The sequence below is a fragment of the Equus przewalskii genome, chromosome 1, assembly GCF_037783145.1.
Source record: "Equus przewalskii isolate Varuska chromosome 1, EquPr2, whole genome shotgun sequence".
Classification (NCBI taxonomy): domain Eukaryota; kingdom Metazoa; phylum Chordata; class Mammalia; order Perissodactyla; family Equidae; genus Equus; species Equus przewalskii.
The window spans coordinates 162166219-162183996 of NC_091831.1; the positions used below are offsets into that span (position 1 = coordinate 162166219).

The window sequence follows — 17778 nt, forward strand, 5'->3', positions numbered from 1 at the left end:
CTTGGATAAAGTATTAGGATGGCACATGATTCTAGTGGAAAGAAAGCTGAAAGGGAGCGATATAACTTTCCATCCTCCAATGCTAGGAATGATTTTCTATGCCAAGAGCTACTGTCTACATCAAAAATAGGAGAGCTTATGAAGAGTTACCTAGGTGTCCCCTTCACTTTGTCCCTCTACTGCTGTGCCATACAGCCCTACCAGGTCAGATAACCAGAACCTAACTGGGCCATCAGAGTATTCCTTCAGCACTACTCCAGTGGCCCAGGTGGAGAATGGCTCCCACCCAGACCCTTCCTGCCAATTTGCCCATCTCACTCTGATTTTACTTCCTGTCTATCTGCCCTCATTTTTCTGAGAACTCAATGCCTTAGGAAGTTAAATCCATGCAGGTGTTCAGAAACCCATGTGGACATCTCTCACCCTCATGCAAGCCAAAGCAAATTTGTATACTATTCACTCATGCATCAAACACACCTTTATGGATATTTCGCATGTGTCCAACTCAGGATAGAAGAGAAAGCTACTAGAGTATTCTGCTTGATCAGGTCCAAATATTAAGGTCTTAGAGACGAGCCTCATCCTGGAAGAGAGCAGGACACAGGAGTCTGAGATAGTCAAGGACAAAGAAGCAACCAGCAAAGGCAAGAGAAAGTGATTTCCATTTTTTCTGGACAGTCTACCCTAAAGACAGAACCTTTCCCTGTGAGGTGTATCTGAAGCATGCTTGATACAGACCAGAGGTGAGTTCCTCATCACAACAGGGAGACACTGAGAACTAAGGAAGGTGATGGGCCATGCCACAAGGCCATCATGCTGTCCATCGAAGCCAGGAGCCCCATCTCAGTGTATAGTGGGCCTGATAAAGGGCTCCCTTCCCCACCATGTCCACCTCCACAGACTATCCCAGGCCCTAAACATCCTGTATTCTGTCCACTGGATCTTTCCTCTGGTTTCTAGAATTCTCCTCAGAGCACCAGACCAGGATCCCACAGACCCATCCTCAAGTTGAGATTTCTCAGACCTAATGCCAAGCTAACATGTCAAGTAGTGAATGAGACCAGATAAGTGGAGGAAGATCCCATCCTCCACACTACTGAGCAGCTGCACTGAGGATCAGCACTAGGGATGTGGTTTCTGGAGGCAATGCCGCTTATATTCCCATTTCTCAGGACAGGCAGTTTTGTAGAAAGACTAGAGGAGCAGTGCACAGTCACTCTTTGTTTGGGCTGGTCTTTCCTTGGAAATAAGAACAAAGGCCCTCAAGAGGCTCAAGCACCTCTCCGTTTTCCCTGATGCCTTTAATACCCTGGTCAGATGAGGAAATTTATTTCTGCTCTCTCTCTTTTTCCTCCAAAATACTCAAAAGTGTGGAGAGCCAGGCCTCTCTTTCCCACCTGAATGCATTCAGGAGACGTTAGGAGGAACCTCAGCTTCCTCTTGGTGGTCAGGGGCAGAAGGATGAATTCAGGCAGGCTTGTGTGCCATCGCTTGCCCCTCCCCAGCTCTTTCTCTCTCCCTCCACTTCGCTTCAAAACTCTGCTTGCATTACTACTTAAAATAATAGCTCTCCTTATTAGTTTATCTACTGCCTAGTAAGGTCCAATTCCTAAAAAACAGGTAAATCTGAAGATGAGACCATGCTCAAAGCTCTTGCTTTTACATAAGAATCTCTTGGAAATTGATGCAGACACCAAGAAGAATGCTGATTCCCTGGGACTAGCAGGAGAGGGCAATGGGGAGTTCTTGTTTTTTGAGTTCAGAGTTTCAATTTGGGAAGATGAAAAAGCTCTGGAGATGGATAGTGGTGATGGTTGCACAAGGATGTGAATGTACCTCATGCCACTGAACTGTACACTTAAGAATGGTTAATAGGGGTTGGACCAGTGGTGTATGGGTTAGGGTCACTCACTCTGCTTCGGCGGCCAGGAGTTCACAGGTTCTAATGCTGGGTGTGGTCCTACACACCTCTTATCAAGCCATGCAATGGCAGCATCCACCTTCAAAATAGAGTAAGATTGGCACAGATGTTAGGTTAAGGCCAATCTTCTTCACATAAACAAAAAAACGTTGATGGCTAAATTTTAGGTTCAATGTATTTGACTACGTTTTAAAAAGTACTCATAAAAGCGAATCTTTTGTAATACAAAAGGAATAAAGCTCTAATGGTCGAAAACACTTCTTGTAGAAAGTGGGCAGTGATCTCCTCTGCACATATGTGGCATCGTTGCATTCAGGTTTCTAAGCCAAGTAGAAAAGGCATAATGTCTGCTTGCTGTCACAGACGCAGAAGTAGCGGCACACCAACATTTCCCTGCACTAACACAACATAGAAGCAGCAGCTGTGGGGAGAAGGAGCCAGAGGTCTGTCTGGAGAGAGGGCTCGGCTGGACAGGAGACCATGAGATCTAGGGTAGAAGGGAAGGAGGAACGAGGGAGATCTGGCCCATTCTTCTATGCTACTTTATCCTCGTTGGAGTTTCTTGAGCGTCTTCTGGGTGTACATTAAGGATTATGGTTTGTTGGGGACTTACATACACCAAAATTGAGAAATTTTTAGCCATTATTTCTTCAAATTTTTTTTCTTCTCTTTTCTCTTTCTTCTCTCCTTCTGGGACTCCCACTACACGCATATTGCGTATGGTGTCCCACACATCCATGACACTCTGTTCACTTCTCTTCTTTCTTTTCTCTTTCTGTTCACTGAAAAGTTCTAAAGCCATTACAAATTTAGTAATGAGAACCTCACAAGAGCAACCAAGCTTCTCTCCAGGCACGATGGCTAAGCAGAGGCACAGGTGCCTTCTGCCCTTGACCAGAGCAACAGAGTCATGATCAGCTAGGTGTGGGTCCAATGAGACAGGGGGCTAAGATGGGCAGAAGGAGAGCAGACAGGGGCAACTGCTTGCCAATATGATCTGGATCCAGGAGGTACCCTGGGAGACCCGGGGTCTGAGTCATTTGTGCAGTAGACATGCAGGCCATGGTAGTGCCCCAATAGCTCAGAGGAAAATTATCAGAAAAAATGTGGTTGCACAGCCAAAGTACAAGGAACCAGCTACAGCAATTGTGAGAACTCTCATGGGTCTCTTGACAAGATGTACTCAAATGATAAATACCTACTTTGGGCCAAATTACATTCTATCATGTTTGATTTTCTATGCTTCCAAGAATTCATAAATATTATTTAATAGGTACTTAATAACCCAATGTGTTAACATGCAATTCATTAATAAATCACTTCAACATTGCTAAACAGATTGGGGTTTCCACATCGAGGGTGGGGAGGAGGCCTAAGCCATCAAATGTAGGAAACAGTGATATCTCCTAAAAGCAACAGCCACATCTGGGATAGAGAAGGAAAATGAGAAGACACTTGACATGTTCCACCTTCTGGGAATGACTGATCCAACAGATGCAAAAGCAGCATAAGCATTATGCCAGTTTGAGAAAGACTTGAGAAGTCTTCTGATATCTATATTAAATTATATAAGAACAAAGAAAAAGAATTTAAACTTTCCAGCTTAATGCTTGTATTCTAAGTAGCACCATAACTTTGAATTTCTCCTGTGCGAAAGTATACAGCCTTCAAACATCTGTGTGCAGAGAGCTCTGAGAGCAACCATGCCAGGTTCCTCACCAGGGATGGGCAGCCTTGGGGGCAGAACCTTTGCCTACATCACAATCTTCACTGCTGCATCAGAATACCTGTGCCAGGTGGGACAGGAGTGACTAAGGAACTCAGAATGAGTGACAATGCTTTGTTTCTCCTCTTTCAGTCTCTATCTGCATGGCCCCAACTACTTTAACAGTGAGGCCTTTAAAGCTTTGAAATATCAAGAAGTTGAGAACAACATTAGCTTTATCAGGACAACCTGGGACCACACAGTGACCTCAAGTGCATTTCTCAATCCAACCCCTCCTCTCAAGCTCTCCTGTTCTGTCATTACCTTCTCTTCCTAGCACTCTCATCAATGACTTATCTGTACTTCATCCCCAATCGCATGCAGTAGACATGCAGGCCATGGTAGTGCCCCAATAGCTCAGAGGAAAATTATCAGAAAAAATGTGGTTGCACAGCCAAAGTACAAGGAACCAGCTACAGCAATTGTGAGAACTCTCATGGGTCTCTTGACAAGATGTACTCAAATGATGTACTCACTCTCATGCCTAACAGTTTCAAGTTGCCTGAAACTACGAAGACTTTGATGGATGACTGGGCTCTTGGCAAGTGTGTTTTACAAGAGACCAGTGCTATGTACTTCGGCATTTGTACAAAGAGAAAAATTCTTCGGTTAAAAATCAATGAAGCTCTACACAGAGTACGATTGGATAGATGCATGTTGTTTTAGGAAGTACACAGTTGCCTAATTACAAATTCAAGGCAGACTGTTGTCATATTCACGCTCTTGAAGGGTCTCAGTTAGGGCAAAGGGACACCATTTCTGGCTAATCCCAAAGCCTCCAGAAAGCCTGATCTCCACTAAAGGAGTCCAGGATTTTCTCCTGGAGAGTGTGTTCTCCTAAGATTGTGGCTCTTGCAAAAGCCTCACCGAATAGACCTGTTTGAGTGAGGGGAAGAGGGATGTAATGAAAACTCTTATCGTGAGAATCAATAAAACTGGGAGGAAATTGGTTGTCACAGAGCCTCCTCCTTCTCCCTTCACCTCTAGGATTGAAAAGCCTGAGAGGAGTAGGCACAGAGCACTTCAGACCTGATCAACCTTTCTGAGAAGATGCTGCTGCTCTGTTCTGGTTGGCCAATCTCCTACCCTCCAGGGCTGAAGGAGGTAAGTTCCCCTGTAGAGAATCAGAGGCCTGGCTTATTCCAACACTGACAATTTCACAGTGTCCCATGAGGCTGCCATTATATCCTTACTTACCTCAGTCCATTCCCAGAAATTGGCTGATCCCCAGATCTGTCACCAGCTATGCAGTGTGGAGAAAGAACAGAAAAGAAAGCTCCTCCTAAGGACACCTGGTGGATCTTCTCCCCACCGAGGGTCACATCCTTGTCACCTGGAAAATAACTTAGTATTAGGATAACACATGATTCTTGTGGAAGGGGAAAGCTGAAAATGAGTGCTGTAACATTCTCCATTCTCCAAAGCTACAAGTGGTAATGTACACCTGGAGCTATTGTATGGATCAAGAACAGAAGAGCTAGCTAATACACCATTTCCTAGGTGTCACTTTCACCTTCTCCCCATTGTTTAGAGCCACTCAGCTTTCCAGGGCAGGTATCTAGAACCAAACAGAACCATCAGAGTGTTGCCTCACTGCTTCTCCCTCCTCCCTGGTGGAGACTGGCTGCCACCCAGACCCCTCCAGCCCATTTCCCCATCTCCCTCTGATTTTCCATCATTTGTATTCTGCCTTCTGGGTGACTTAGAAAGTTAAAGCAGTGATGAAGTTCAGATTGCATTCAAACCGCTCCTCCTCTGCTGTTGACCAAAGCAGATTTGAGGACTGTTCATTCATGTACCCGGCCAGCATTTATGGGATTTGTACTATGTGCCTGAGCCAGATGGAGAAGAAAGAAACCAGAGTATTTGGTTCCATGAGCATAAAATGGTCAAGTCTACGAGCAGACCCATTCTAGAGGTAAGCGGATCACAGGTGTCTGAACAGCTTAGGGACCAATTCACCAGGCTATGTCAGAGATATCAGTTTGCATGTCTTCTAGAAGAGTCCCCTTAACATGTATTTAAAGTGTGTTTGCTCCAGAACAAGGGCTGAGCACATCATCTCTACAGGAGGAAACAGAGAACTAAGCCAGGAAACAAGTCATGCTGCAAGCCCGCCAGCTGCCCTCTAAAGCCTGCAGCTCCCTCGCATTGTGTTGGTCCCTGAAGACACTCAAACCACCTCAGCCTCTGAACATCCCATGGGGTAGGCCACCAGGCGGTGCTAGGCCCACGTTTGCCATGAACACAGAGATCCAGGGCAATTTTCTCTTTCAGGGAAGATCAGATGGGGCAGAGAGGCCAGACCACAGTCCCTGCCTTACATGGCGTCTGTACTTTCCTACAATAACAAAGTTGGTGGGAGTCGATGTGTAGGGTCCTAGTAGAAGACAACATTGCAACAGTAGCCCACTGCAATGGAAGGTGAGGAGCACAAATGAGTCCTTGTCTTCCTGGAATTCCACGGTAGCATCTCAAGGCCTGCGACTAAGCAAAGTCACTGAGCACACAGAGCCAATGACTAGTCAGAGGAACAACCTGATCTGCTGAGACCAGGACACAGTGAGTGTGGGACTCAGGGGTGGACTGTGTGGAGAGACATCTGGATGGAAAACAGGCTGCTGAAGAACCAGGTTGGGTCACTGCTGTCCAGTCAAGAAAGGTGACACTGTCCACTTTTCCCTTCCTCCCTATCTGACTCAGCTGCAGGTGTGCCTTAGGCTGGAACTTCAACCTGCCTTTCAGAGACTGAGTTGTAGCTCCTGTGATTTACCCAATCCAGCTTTTCTTTAGAGAAAAAGAAGTGAGATCCTGGGTGCTCACAATATCAGAAAAATGGAACATAGCCAGCAGGTCATTCCTGTGCTCACAGCCTTCCCTCAACAAGGATTATAACGATCATTCAAAGGTCAACGACATCATGCTACTGAAGGTACCATCTTGCTGAATTTCAGGTGCAATTGCACAGTTCACAAGGGAGCAGATAGCTCATTTAGGGTATCAGTCCCCTCCCCTCCTCCAACCTGTCTGCTCTCCTGGGCCTGTGTAATAGCATGGGGCTTGGGAGACTTCGGGCAGGGAGTGGGGGCAACCTCACCTGTGGATCTGAGCCCGGCTGGAGGGCGGGACCCAAACTGCCATCTTTTACCTTTCTGACCAGCTTCAAAACAAGCCTCGCCTCAACTCGGCTGTGAAGACCATCATCCTGCCACAGAGGCTGGACTAGGTGAGACCCGGGCAGGGATGCAGTGTGGCCATCTGGGGACAAATGGCAAGTGGTAAAAAGGCAAACACACTGCAAAAGTTGGATCTAGAAACACAGAGTGAGCAGAAGTGCAAGGACCTCTTCAAAAACTACAAAAACTCCATCCAGCTGTGTGGGGAAGCCTAAGGACCAAAAGGCAGCTGCAAGCCTAAGGAGAAAAGAATCTTCCCATCCTTGCCCCAGGGACACAGTGATGCTGGGGTGACATTGCCAGGACTTCTGTCACCAAACAGCCAATGGTTGACCAGGGTCCACTCATGGGTGGAGGCTTGCTGTTCCCAGCAGGTTTAATCCAGGCTACTTCCTTCAGCCAATCTCTCGACCTTTGTTCATGGAAAACAAGATGAGGGCCTGGGACTGGGTGGAGCTGGAGAGAGGACACAGCCAGGACACAGGTTCATGGTGCAGGTGGATCACAGGGGATCCACCAATCTCCCTGAAACTCAGAGCCAAGGTGAATGGTGACCACTCAGCCACTACCCCTCTGAACAGCTGGGCCCTGAGAGGGGGTCAGGAGAGCCCCAGGGAGAAAAGGATGCTGATCAGGGTGAAGCCAGAGGCCTCTGACTGAGACTTCAGCCTTCTCTGTGCACAGAGGGATTCCAGAAGCACACTCATGTGTAACAATGTGGCCCAGGGCATTGACTCCTTTCCATGAAAGAGTGAGAAGCTTTGACATAGTTTCACCAGGATCTCTAGCTTTCTGCCTGGAGAAAAGCACAATACTTCAGTGGACATGCCCAGACTCAGCTACCCCCAAGATTGATCCGTCCATCTTTTCAGGGACAGAGGCCAGAACTGCCCTGGACAGAGTGGAGGGAGGGGAGGCTGCCAGGGACTTAATAAACTCCCATCTCTAGAGTGGAAATCGTTGATTCCTACTTCAATCACCATAATACGCTATAGTCTACAGCTTATTGAGCAAATATTTCTTCTCTTCATCAAGAATGTCTGTTTTATATGAGAAAGGATTCAGAGAAGTAACTTCCTTTTGAAAACATCCACCTTAGAGAAGGTAGACCATAAAGAAGTAGTCTGCTGAATGCTTGCCGTTCATGAGTGTGTTTGACTACGGGAAAATGAATGCTGAGTGGAAAAGTACTACATACTCATCGAGGAAAACAGTAGAAGCAGAATACAGCAATATGAACATTAAAATTCCTGAGAATTCCACCACCCAGTCATCTTCATCCTTAATGCTTAAGCAGGTTGCCTTCCTCTGTTTTCCATGTCTTCATAGGATGCTGTTCCTTCAGCAGAATTGGGGTTAGGCTGTTAGAACTCATGATGCCTCCCTTTCCATGACTCTGTCATCTCTTGTCACACTGGTGAGAGTGTTGGGATAATCTCTTTGCAAATATTTATAACTGTTAGGCACAAGGACATCAGAGCCATGGTTCACTGCATTCCAGACAGACTTCTTAGTGCATAGGAATTATCAGACAATTGGCATCTATTTCCCCATCGCCTGGCAACAGGGACCAGCATCTCTTGAGATGAACCCCCTCCCCAGATACCAGGCACTATGATATGGGTAACACTCCCCACCTCGTGCTACAAGACCCAAGCATAAACCAATCAGGCCCCTCAATTCTGACAGACCCGCTAATGGTTTCTTTTGGTTCAAGGAATATCAATTCCAGGAGCTTTGCTCAAAATCGTGGGATAAAAGAAGCTCTGTTTGTCACAGAATACTTACATTGAAAGAGGGGATTCTAAATATTCCAAAATACAAGCCTAGACTGGTGGCCAGAGAGGAAGTGGGGTTACCATTTGGGATTTGGGTGTGTCCAGTTCTACATGCTATTAAGGCAGGTCCAGCTTCTATCTCCCACCACCAAGCAGACCCCCACTACAGCCTTTACCAGTTGGTACCACTGATTCTCAGTCCACCCCAGCTGACCGCCATCTTCTCAAGCGGAGGAGTCATCACGCTCATCTCCTTGGAGTTAGCTTGCTAAATAATTATTCATGACTTCCTCAGGATGGAAAACGAGCCAAAAGCTGAGAAAAAGAGACATTCTTGATTCGGTCACTGAGGGGCTCCTAGGCTCCAGCTCCTCTACTGGTTGCAACAAAGGCTCCCCTTTCTTGTTCTTTCTTGTTCCTTTCACTTTGTGACTCAGCACTGGGAGTGCAAGTGTGGTGAGACTGCTTCTGTCACCTACCCAAAGCCAGAGAACTTCGACAAATCACCTTGCAGATGATGCAGGATAACCAGCAGCACAGGTGGAGGAGGTCTGTAAGGTCCTGGGCCACACCCCTGCCTTCCTCTCCCTTACCAAGTATTTAGAAGGAATAATGACCAGCAGCTCTGACCTGGGCAGACTTTCAAGGAACATGAATCCACTCCTGCTCTTGTTGGCCTTTCTTCTGCCCCCTGAGCCTGCAACAGGTGAGTGACCATCCCCATGCCAGAGGCTCCAGCCCATCTCACAAAACCTTCTGGACTCCTGACCCTTCTACCCAGCACACTTATGGATTTTCCTCTATTTCAGACCAAGAGAGTTCTAGAACCCAGCTCCCATCCCAAACAGACTAACAAGTCTGATGCTGCATAGACACCCAACAAGGATGGCAGGAAGGAAGGGTGTTCACTAAAAGATTTAGCGTGTGAGCCTCTCTCTAATCAACTGGAAAGTGGGCTCTTCATAGAAAGGCATTGGGCAGAGGAAATGGAGCTCTAAAAGATAAGTAATTAAAGTCCCTCAGTCCAACTCAGGAAACGGCAGATCAGACAAACCGGCTGCAGTAGAGGAATTGTCACTGGAACCAGCTAAAGAAACAGTTTCACTTCTTGGTGCCCTCATCCCGCTCACCCCTCCCAGGAGAGGACCCCAGGGAGCAGTGGATCTCAGAAGCGGCTGGGTGACTGCATGCAGGGCTTTCCTGTTGCTTTGGCTCTGCCAGAGGCCCAGGGACCCCATTTTCCACCCCACCTCCCCCTGCCTTCCCAAGCCATAGGCTGCTCCACACAGGGCCCTCCCTACATGATGATGGCCTTCAATCCCACAAGCACAATCCCCACCAAACCTCAGCAGAAAGCTAAGTGAAGGCCATTCATTCACACAGTCAAAAAATGTTTACTGAGATCCCAGGACAGGTTAGCCCACAGGACATGAGGATTGTAGAAAATCCAACTCCATAAGCTCATGGACAGATTGTTAGATACGGGCACCAGTCAGGACCTTAGCAAAGGCTCAGAAGGGTTGGGAGACTCCCTGACACAGAAGGCATCAGCAGAGCCCTGTCCACAATCCCCTGGGGCTCCACCATTGTGAAGACAGGTCTCATCCCTCCCATACATGGTCTGAAGCAGGACAGGGACAAGAAGCACCATCTTCCACTTTCTCACAGGCGGTTTGGAGGCTCCACATCCCAAAATGGTTATTCTGCTCCAGGGAGAACCTGGGAGGATTCTCTCCTGGTGTCTGCAGGGCATTGTAGACGACACCCCCAATCGCCACCTTCCGGAGCCTTCCCTCCTGACCACAGCTACTTCCAGAAAGTCCATCTTCCAGTTTTTCTTTTCACGAATCGTCATTGGAGGACATGAGGTCAGGCCCCACTCCCGCCCCTACATGGCGTTGGTTCAGGCTCGCATGAACGGGATGGTCAAGACATGTGGCGGTGTCCTTGTGGACTTGGACGGTGTTACGATGGCTGCTCACTGCTGGGGAAGCTGAGGTGCCACAGACAGCTGAAACCTCCTGAGACCCCAACAGGGTCCCCTGTCCTCTGCCCATGGGCAGGAGGCAAGTGGAGCTCCCTCAGCTTCTGGCAACTCAATGCCAGAAAAGCTCTTGCGAGGAGCCATCTGAGAGCATGATTGGTCCATGGAAAGTGAGAAATAGGACAGGGGAGCTTTGCAGTCTGAGGGTCAGAAGTGAGAGCAAGTGGCTTAGTTGAGAAGAGAGACCACACTGGCCAACTAAAGCAGCTGTGGAGGATGAAAACATGCATTCTGGTCAAAAGGCAAGCTCAGAGACCTTTCACAATATTGCCTGAGGGCAAGAGAAAGCTTCCAGAAGCCCTCCTCTCAGTGTCCTTGAGAAGCACAGGACACACAGTCACTTAGAACCAAGGTCTCATGTTGTCTCGATTTCCCCTAGCAGTAGCCTTGCCCTTCTCCAGCTGTCACCCTCCCATCATGACTCCAGGGCTGGATCACCTGTGACCAATTGTCCCCACATCCCCACTCTCCTTTCTCTGCAGCTCAGTCAGCGTGACTCTGGGGGCCCACGACATCCTGAATCAAGAGTGGACCCTGCAGGTCATCCCTGTGCAAGAAGCCATCCGTCACCCAGACTATATTCCTGGAGACTTCTTCAACGACATCATGATACTAAAGGTAAGGGAACCTCCCTGCTGCTCTTGCTCACCTGGGTCCAGATTGCTTCCCCTCCCACTGTGGCCTGTCCCTTCACTCCTTCCCATCCTTGCCACCTGACTAGTCCCAGTGGCTCAGGGGAGAGGGAAGTCAGTGCAGCCCCATCGTGGTGTCCAGGCTTAGGAGGCCAGTGGCTGACCTGGACTTTCTTGCATTTTCTCATCAATTGGAAAGAAAAGCCAAGCTGACTGCAGCTGTGCAGCCCCTCAGCATCTCCAGGGGCACAGCCCAGGTGAGACCCATAGAGGTGTGCCATGTGGCCAGTTGAGGGCAAATCGCCCCAAAAGGCATCGTTTCCAACACACTGCGGGAGGTGGAGCTGACTGTGGAGCAGGACGAGGTGTGCGAATCCCACTTATATGATCATTACAATAGTAGCACTCTGCTGTGCATGGGGGACCTGAAGGAAAGGAAAACTTCCTCTGAGGTGAGACTGGGCATCTGCCTAGCTGAGCCTGGGGAGGGGCATGTTTTGGGACCTGGAGACCCAAGCAGTAGGGACTCCTCCACCCCCTAGACTCTGATCTTTCTCCTGGAAAGAGAAGGGGGAGAAGTCAGAGTGGGGAGTCACAGGTCTTCTGGGAGCCTACCTGGGGTCTGTGATGCATCCAAACATGGTGCTCCATTCAGAAGATGAATTTGCAACACTCTGCCCCATGCCGGGCGCAGGTGTTAGAAAACTGCTCCCTGGGTGTGCAGCAGTCAAACCAGGTGGCTCCTCAGAGCTGGCTCCCATCTTGGTTAAATGGCTCACCCTACATGCTGAGTGTCCTCCACATCTGCCTGCTTCCATATCCTTAAATGGTAGGCCAAAGTACAGTCCCACAGCGCCCTCATGGGAGAGGATCTGGGACCTGGGGGAGGAGAAGGAGCAGCCCCCTGAGTGAAATGAAGCTGGGACAATATCCAGAGTCAGGACTGGGCAGCTGAGGGGCCCACAGGGACCTGCCCTGCTCTCTGATCTCCCACATGTAGGCGACCCAGGCGGCCTTCACTGAGAGGGCACTTTGATTGCAGGTGTGCAGGCCCCAGGGGAGCATGGACTTAGCCATCTGCACTCTCTGTCCACAGGGGGACTCTGGGAGCCCACTCATCTGTAAGAACATGCTCCAGGGCCTTGCCCTCCATGGACAAGATGACAGGACAAGTCCACAGGTCTTCATCAAACTCTCAAGCTTCCTGCCCTGGATAAAGGAAACCATGAAATCCTATGAAAAGCCTCTAACTGTAGGAACCAGCCCACCTTCTCTGGAGCTGATCCAGAATGTCACCAGCAACCAAATAAATGTCTCTGAGCTGAGTAGGAAGAGCTGGTTTCTTGTTTATTCACTGACCCTCATTCACAGGCACTAACTCTGTCCTTAAAATGTCAAGGACACAAATCTGCTGTTTCCTGCTTCCTCCTCTTGCCCCTCCCACCACCTCCCCCAAACCTCAGGCAAAGCTGTTCCCCAGCTCCTTCTGACCCTCACCTTTCTCTGGGCCTGCCCTTCTGCCAGGGCTGCAGCTGAGCACCATCAGGAGAAAACATGAACCTCTCTAGTCCTGGGGCTCAGGGTGAACTTCTTACCTCCTTCCCTGTGTTATATGGCAGACAGGAAGAGGGATGACACCATGGGTGCAGGACACCAAGCAGGCAAGCCTGGGGCTGCAGCTCAACATCATAGCCACCCACACTGGGGAGGGCAGAGGTTGCCTGAGCAGGACATTTCTCTCCCACAGCCAGGGAGCTGGCGCGGAGTCAGGGTGGGTCTCTGGAGAAGCTCCTCGTTCTCACCCAGCCTGAGTTTCCTCCCTGCCCTCCTGTGACCTTGGGGCCCAGCTTGCCCTCCAGTCTCCAGGCTGCCCCTTCTTCTCCATCCCTGCTTTCCACTGAGAGATCTGTGTCCAACAACTCTTGTCCCCTCCAGACAAGCCTGATCTGAGTTGGCCCCTTCCTTACAGCGCTCCTGCGTAAGACACCCAGAGCCGCGTGTGATTCCAGCAGGGCCTCTCCCCTGAGATGCCAGCTCAGCTCATGCCCTGTCCTAGAGGGTCATAGGGACCAGGCTTGTGCTGTCAACAGGTGGACCCATGGAGGACACAGCAGACAGCCTGTTTCTCCAGAACCCCTGCCCCATCTCTCACCTGGCAAGGCCAGCTCAACCCCTCACATCCAGCCCAGTGTCCCCCAAGTGCTCAGGGTGCATTGGCCACCTGGTCACTTGATAACCTGAGTCCCTTTCAGCCTGTCCTTCTTACTCACTGCTGGCCTCTAGACTGTAGAAAGGCCTCTCCTCTTTAGGCCACCGTGGTTACTGCTGCATCCACAGGTTCCAGACCACCCAGATTTTTCAACTTTAGGAGTTTTTTGGCTTGGGGCCCACACATAAAGTATGGGATCCTTTGCTGAATGAAGATCTCCCTGAGTTGGGCTCAGCTTAGGAAACACTCCCAGCAGCCATCTCTCCAAGGGCTTGCCCCTCATATGGGGCACTACCTGGGAGCTGAGCATACGTTCCAACTCTGAGCTCCTGCTCCAAACACACACAGCACTACCCTATCATGACAACGAGTATGTACTCTGCGATCATGTAACCCTCACAGGCTCGGCCTTTCCCACCTTGCTGTGCACAAAGTAGGCAGCAACACAATCTCTTCATGACTGCCGGTACTTTCACAAGCGCAGAGCAGTGAGGACACGCAGCTTGTGATCTGGAGCTGAAAAGATATCCCTGCTTTGAAGACATACTAAGAACGTGGCTCCTTGATGGAAATAAACAAAAAGGAAAATGCCAAAAGCAAAACAAAAATAATATTCAAAAAATTAGCCCAGCACATGCATATTGAGTTTAGATATCACATGTACTTTGAGGAAATGGTTCTGTGGTTTTCATACAAGTTTGAGGACCCTGCTGCGGGTCTTCCTCCTGTGAGAGATGAGGAGGGACACAGTCCCAGGAGGGGGCAGTGGCCGACTGAAGGGACCACAGAGTTAGAACAGAGCCTGGACTGAGCCCAGGCGCCCTGACAGCCAGGCCAGCAAGCGCCCTGACATGTTGTCTAACCCCCGCCCCGTGATGACTTCCTGGCACCCCTGAACAAGAGCTGAGCTTCTGCTCAGGCTCCTCCCTGGAGAGAAAACCTCTGGCCTGCTGTGCAACACTTCTGTGACAAGGATTCCAACACCTGGCTTAGTGAGCTGAGGTCTGCTCAGGGGCACATTTGGATGAGGGTGGGAAAGCACCCTAATCATGCTGATTCCTTCAAATCTCCTTTGTCTGTGGAAGTGTCCCCTGCCCTACCCCTGCCTTTGAGGAAACAATCCTTCTGTTCCTCAAGTACCTCTGTAATGAAAATTTAAATAGAAATCAATAAAAGATCTCTGGAATGACCTCAAGGAAATGCCTCTACTCACCCAAACCCACTCCCATCTCCCCTCCTTCCCTCCAGACCCACAAGAAGAGCTGGGTCCCAGGACGGCAGGGAGAGAACCACCAGGCCAGCTCCTGGGGGAGAGAGGCCCAAAGAAATGTGAGATCTTGCTAATTTCTTTTGGGATCATGTCTTGGGGTGGCTCTGTCTTCCTGCCCACCACCATACTTCTGCTGGTTCCCCCTTTGTGGACTTACAGAACTCACAGGCTTGATTTCCTGTCTTGCTATCCCACACAATGCTGCTTTTGTCCAACAAACACATTTCACCATAAAAGAAGTGCAACCACTGGTTCCTTTTCATCATAGGCCTATTGCTAGACTACTTTCCTCATCCACAGATTCAGGAAGCTCAGTGAACCTTGGGGAGGGCAAAGCATATAACAGCCAAACTGACAAAACCAAAGAGGGGGTCCACCCACTGGTGCAGCAGTTAAGTCCATGCACTCTGTTTTGGTGGCCTAGGGTTCGCGGGTTTGGATCCCAGGTGTGGACCTACACATGGCTTGTGAAGCTGTGCTATGGTAGGTGTCCCACGTATAAAAAATGGAAGAGGACAGGCACAGATGTTGGCTCAGGACTAATCCTCTTCAGGAAAAAAAAAAAGACAAAGATAAGGAGAAAAGGTTGAAAGTAGACAGACAGGAAAGCAATATACATTACTTTAAGATCAACACCAATAAGAGTAACAATGAACTCTCATCAGAAACAACGGAAGTCGGAAGACACTGGGATGACATTTCTAAATAGTTGAAAGGAACAGGCAACCTATATCTGAATTCTATCTTCAGTGAATATATTATTTAAAAATGAAGGCAAAGTAAAGACATTTTCAGAAAAACAAAGGTACAAGAATTTGTTGCCATCGGACCTGCAGGGCAAGAAAGACTAAAAGCTGTTCCTCAGGCTGAAGGGACACGATCCCCATTGTAGGCACGAAGGACAAAAGAAGAATAAACTGTGAAGATGAGACCAAATACAAAAGACTTTATATAAATTTCTTTCAAAGATTAATGACTATTTAAGGTAAAAATGTTGTAGAATTTATGCAATAAGTAGCAAAATGTATGACAAAAATAACTCATAGGGGTAGGAGGGAGGATAAATGGAAATATTTTATTGCAATGTTCTTATGTGAAGTGGTATAACATTAATTCAAAGTAGACTGTGATGTGTGAAGGAGGCATATTGCAATCCTACAGAACACACTAAAACACTATATAGAAATGTAACCAAAAGCTGATAAAGAAGGAAAGAATCACATACAACAAAAGAAGGCAGGAAAAGAAGAACAAAAGAACAAAACGTTAATCACACAAATAGAAATCAAATAGCAATATGATATTCTTCAACCTACCCCTATCAGTATTCGCATTCGATGTAAGCAGATTAAACAGTCCAACTAAATGGCAGAGATTGTCAGTGTGGATAAAACATGCAAGACCAATTTTGTGCTGTGTACAGGAGATATTCAAATATAAAGACATGGATAGGATGAGAGCAAAATTATGGAAGAAAAAATAAAGACATATCCTGCAAAACCAATCCAAAGAACGGCCTTGCCCATGGAGTGTGCTCTTTAATTTTAGAATTTTTGGCCACTTATGAGATGTAATAGAGTGTCTTGGTAGAACTTTTATTTCCATTTTTTCCATATTTTATTTCCATTTCTCTTAATCTGAGTGAGCTGAGACTCTTCATTATGTTTTGATTATATTTTACTGGAAACTGTCTTGTCTTTTGCCCATTCTTCTATCAGGTTCTGGATCTTTTTCTTCTGAATTTTCAGAGTTCTTTATATATTAGATAGATTAGCTCTTTAATTGTGGTATATGTTGCAATAGTTTTTCTAAATTTTCTGTCTGTATTTTGAATTTGCTTACAGTGCTTTTTGACAGACAAATTAAGGAAGCTTTTTATTTATCTATTGTAGTTTATTTATAAATCTTTTCTTTTAATGTTTCTGGATTTAGAGTCATTCCTAGGAAGGCTTTCCCCTTTCTAAGTTTATAAAGGAATTTACCCATGTTTATTTCTAGTGCATGCATGATATTATTTTTTATATTTGAATCTCTTATCTGTTTGGAGTTTCTGCTGGCGGTTTGTGTGAAATGTGACTCCAACTTCATCTCTTAGCAAATCACTATCTAGTTGATTCACTATCATTTATGAAAAAGCCCATCATTTCCCCAGTGATTTGAAATGCCCCCTTATGAAAAAGTACATTTCCATATGCACTTGGGAATGTTTCTGGATTTTCTATTCTGTTTGATTGGTCTCTCTGTCTGTTCATGAGTCAGTGCCTGTCTGTTTTCAGGGAAGAATTTTTCTAAGATATTCTTAATATCGTTAGGCTTAATATGCTTACTGATTTGATTAATCCCCACATAGATTTATAAAACAAGTCTCCCACGTCCCCATCATCCCCTATGTGGGTCCCCTCCTTGCTCCATGTAGGATCTGGCATTCCACATCAGTAGCCCCTTCGTGCCAAAGCCCACCTCAGCCTAATCAGCCTGCTCTGACAAATGGCACCAGCCTGCCCCACTGTCTGTCTCCCCACTTGAGCTCTGATACCACCTACTAGGCCAGCCCCTAGTGTGAACACCCTGCTCACCCCACTCGGGCATCCACTCCCTGCACTGGGCTGCCATCCTCACCTCACAGGTAGTCTGACACCCCAAGCTGTGCTGCCCAGTGCAGGGTGTCCGAGCCAACGTGAGGAGAGGAGGGTGTCCACACAGGAGGGAGGGCTGACGTGAGCACCTTCCCCACCCCACACAGGCACGACTTGGACACCTCACTCTGGTTCACTGTGGCTCCCCTGCCAGACTCACCACTGACATTGTGCTTTGTTTCTGTAGCTAAGGTTCTATCTCTTTTTAAGAGAATTGGGATCAACATGTTTAGAACCAACAGTATTTTCAGTTCCATGACTCACTCCTCTTTTTCTATCATGGGGAGGTAATCAAGAGAACTCATTTAGAAAATGGTATCAGGATATCAGAAATGTCATTCTCTGGG

The 17778-nt window shown here is 47.8% G+C and overlaps 1 long non-coding RNA gene and 1 pseudogene across 1 annotated transcript; one reads left to right on the forward strand and one right to left on the reverse strand.

Moving 5' to 3' along the window:
- Positions 1–428: 428 nt before the first annotated feature.
- On the reverse strand, positions 429–5312 carry LOC139084649 (uncharacterized). The gene is made up of 3 exons (XR_011542184.1): positions 4884–5312; positions 1913–2000; positions 429–583 (listed from the first exon to the last, which is right to left on the reverse strand). It is a non-coding gene; the product is annotated as an uncharacterized lncRNA (long non-coding RNA).
- A 1403-nt stretch (positions 5313–6715) lies between these two features.
- LOC103564650 (granzyme B-like) lies at positions 6716–12694 on the forward strand (annotated as a pseudogene).
- Positions 12695–17778: the final 5084 nt, after the last annotated feature.